General features: G+C 40.8%; 1 non-coding gene across 1 annotated transcript; it reads right to left on the bottom strand.

The window, feature by feature from the left end:
* Positions 1–1,963: 1,963 nt before the first annotated feature.
* TRNAC-GCA (transfer RNA cysteine (anticodon GCA)) lies at positions 1,964–2,035 on the bottom strand. Its single transcript has one exon. It is a non-coding gene; the product is annotated as a tRNA-Cys (tRNA).
* Between the last annotated feature and the right edge of the window lie 1,919 nt (positions 2,036–3,954).

Raw genomic sequence — 3,954 nt, 5'->3', positions numbered from 1 at the left:
TTTTAAAATATATGTGTTTGTGTGTGTGTGTGTGTGTGTGTGTGTGTGTGTGTGTGTGTATGTATGTATGTATGTATGTACCGTATGTATGTATGTATGTATGTATGTATGTATGTATGTATGTATGTATGTATGTATTTAGTGTCACAACCCCTGGTATGCCCAAATATGGGAGGAAGTCTACTGCTTCCATTCTCTGTCTATCGGCTCGTCACAAGAGACCATCACGACAGAAACCCAACTGCTTAATATGTAATACAGCACAGGTTCAAATCCCAGTAAGGGTATGGCTAGCTGATGAGAGCTAAATAGCTTGAAATAGATCTATACTAGTCTCCCTTTTTTATTTATTTTATTTATCAGCACAAATACAACACACACACACACACACACAAATATATATATATATACTAGTCTCCCTTTATTTATTTATCAGCACAAATAAAACATATATATGTGTGTGTGTGTGTGTGTGTGTGTGTGTGTGTGTGTGTGTTTTTATTTGTGCTGATAAATAACAAATATAACAAAGGCAACAGTAAAAATATTGGGTTTCTGTCGTGATGGACTCTTGTCACGAGCCGATTGACAGATGATGGAAGCAGTTAGCTTCCTCCCATAATTGGGCCTTACCAGGGCTTGTAAAAATCATATGTGTGTGTGTGTGTGTGTGTGTGTGTGTGTGTTTCTCAACCTTAGCAACTTGAAGATGTCTGGACTTCAACTCCCAGAATTCCCCAGCCAGCGAATCCAGACATCTTCAAGTTGCCAAGGTTGAGAAACACTGATATATATATTACAACTGTTGTAATCTAGCCATAAACAGGAAGTTTTTCAAATGCAGAGAGCACAAAGTTAAAAGGAAGGCTGAAGGACATAGGAGAATGCCATCCTTAGAAGGAGCTTCAGATGGAAACAGGTGGGGTTTTTGCTATACAGTGTCTGGATCTGCATATTGTGCTAAACCATGGTTTGTTTAACCCTAGTTAGTCAAATGAAGCACAATTGACAGAGTTCACCTCTGCACTGGCAGTTTCAATGTTGCTTGTAAATGTCTGCTTCTGATCACAATTGGTGAAGTTTGGCAGACAAAAGACGAAAATGGCAAAAATAAGCTTTATTATATGTACCACCACCCATAAATAAGAAGGGGAAAAGATTTCTGCAGACTGTGGGTATGGTTTGTACGTGTGTGTGTGTGTGTGTGTGTGTGTGTGTGTGTGTGTGTGTACGTACATATTCAGTTGTGGCATTAGTGGGATTCAAATCGGTTATGTGGGCGTGTCTTGATGGGAGTGGCAGCGGAAGGACACTGCAAAATCCCCATTCCTTCCCCACTCCTGGGGTAAGGACACTGCAAAATCTTCATTCCCTCCCCACTCCTGAGGTAAGGATACTGCAAAATTCACATTCCTTCCCCACTCCTGAGGTAAGGATACTGCAAAATCCCCATTCCCTCCCCACTCCTGAGGTAAGGATACTGCAAAATCCACATTCTCTCCCCACTCCTGGGGCAAGGACACTGCAAAATCTTCATTCCCTCTGCAGGAAAGGAAATAAAGGAAAAAGGAGAAAGGAAAGAAGAAAGAGGAAAGGAGAGAGGAAAGGAAAGGAAAGGAAAAAGGAGAAAGGAGAAAGAGGAAAGGAGAGAGGAAAGGAAAGGAAAAGAAAGAAGGAAAGGAAAGAGAAGGGAAGGAAAAAGGTGCACGAAAAGAAAAAAGAAAATGGAAAGCAATGATCTATAATGACTTCCAACCTTCTCAGTCAACAGATAATTACAACCTTATCATCTCTCGGCCCTCTTGGATGTTATACAAATCTCTTTAGCCTGGCAGCTAATCTACTTTTTTTCTAATCTTCCGTCTCTTTGATTTCTTTGGGGAAAAACAGTGTCTCTTATTATCCAAGAAAGCTTCCCCTCGCTGTAATTTTATTTCAAAGAGAGAGAAAAAAACTCAAAATGAGGGGGCACCTGGATTTGAACCAGGGACCTCTTGATCTGCAGTCAAATGCTCTACCACTGAGCTATACCCCCTTGCTGCATTATGTTGCCTTAGCAAGCAAATGTACGGTTTCCTGGCTGTTCCTTTTTCTGACTAATCCTGACAGAGAGAAAGCTGTTCTCTCTTTTTTTTCCCTCATTTTAAATCGTTGGGTTTCCACAAAGGTTCCCTGTAGCATCCTTATTTTGCTCCCCCTTCCCTCGCCCATATCTACGGGAGAGAAGTCTTTCAAAATTTTGAGCAGCATCTTGACATCGAATTCTTTATTGGCCCAGTGTGATTGGACCCCCAAGGAGTTTGTCTTTGGTGCAGATGCTCTCAGTGTACACAAAAGAAAAGATACATTCATCACGAATCATAAGGCACAACACTTAACGATAGTCACAGGGTACAAATAAACAATCAAATCCGACTAGAGAAACAATCAATATAAATCCTAAGGATACAAGCAACAAAGTTAATCATACAGTCATAAGTGGGAGGAGATGGGTGATAGGAACGATGAGAAGACTAATAGTAATGCAGACTTAGTAAATAGCTTGACAGTCTTGTGAGGATTAGTTGTTTAGCAGAGTGATGACATTGGGGAAAAAACTGTCCTTGTGCATAGTTGTTCTGGTGCGCAGTGCCCTATAGCGTCATTTGGGGGTAGGAGTTGAAACAATTTATGTCCAGGATGCGAGGGGTCTGTAGATATTTTCCCAGCCCTCTTTTTGACTCCTGCAGTGTCCAGGTCCTCAATGGAAGGCGGGTTGGTATCCATTGTTTTTCCTGCAGTTCTGATTATCCTCTGAAGTCCATTTTCTGTCTTGTTGGGTTGCAGAGCCAAACCAGGCAGTTATGGAGGTGCAGATGACAAGACCATAATTCCTCTTGCTGGGCTTTGCAATCATGCCTTCTGCAGTCCACATAAAGGGGATGTTATGGCCAGAGGCTGGCTAGAGCGCATGCTATCTTTGGCTCCAGTGGCACCGCCACATCAGGTGTCTTCACGTAGATCCAAGCACTTCTGAAGGCTGGCACTTTCTCTAGCTAAGAATGTGGGGGTTCTCTTCATGAAGCAAGGCTGCAGCAGAGTAGGACCATCACAATGGTCTCTTTCTTTTGTGTGTGTGTGTGTGTGTGTGTGTATTGTTTTATATCACAAATTTCATTTCCATTTCTATATTGAACACTGTGTTTTCTAGGTGTCCAAAGTGTTAAAATATGAACATCATAGTGTCAGGGTTCCAAATAGCATCCAAAATTAAATCAGAGTCCAAGGCAAAGTTTTGCTCAAAGTTCCAATTGATTAAGAGAGCCACTTTGGCACATCTGGGGAAACCCGAATCTGAAAGCTTCCCGGTTTTCCCCGCCCAGTTGAAAGTTCAAGATCTTGCCTCCACACCCACAAGTCCATCCCATGGTCCAATCTCCCACTGCCATGCTGGCAGTTCCACCCATCCAGTTCCAGTCAGGTGCAGAGGTGCAGAGACAAAGGATGACCTTGGCTTTCTAGAAAGAATGTTGTTATGACTACATAGCATCTCTCCATACAATCCCCCTTCCCTGGCATAAACATATATGTGATAATATCAATTATTATCTTCCATTATGATATCAATTATATAACCATCCATTTCTATATTAAACAGTGTGTTTTCTAGGTGACCAACATTTTAAAATATAAACTTCATCATAACCATTATAATCATGTACATATAGACATATATGCAATAATATCAATCGTTATTGAAAAGTGTATCTTCCATGATGATATCAATGATATAACCATCAAAATATTCACTAATCCTTCTTTCTTTCTCATGTGGTCCCTATTTCACGTAAATCCACTCATCTAAACTCCGTACCTGTCAGCTAACCATTTGTAGAAAAGCACTATGTCAAAAAATATTCTGAATCTTCATTTTCTTTGATTTTTAGAGTTAACTTATCCATTTCTGTACATTCC

Source organism: Thamnophis sirtalis, unplaced genomic scaffold (assembly GCF_051295495.1).
Source record: "Thamnophis sirtalis isolate CommonGarterSnake01/CBP01778 unplaced genomic scaffold, rThaSir2_p1.2 scaffold_14, whole genome shotgun sequence".
Taxonomy (NCBI): Eukaryota; Metazoa; Chordata; class Lepidosauria; order Squamata; family Natricidae; genus Thamnophis; species Thamnophis sirtalis.
Note: the sequence above shows the minus strand (reverse complement) of the source record. Positions and strands in the feature narration are given on the sequence as shown.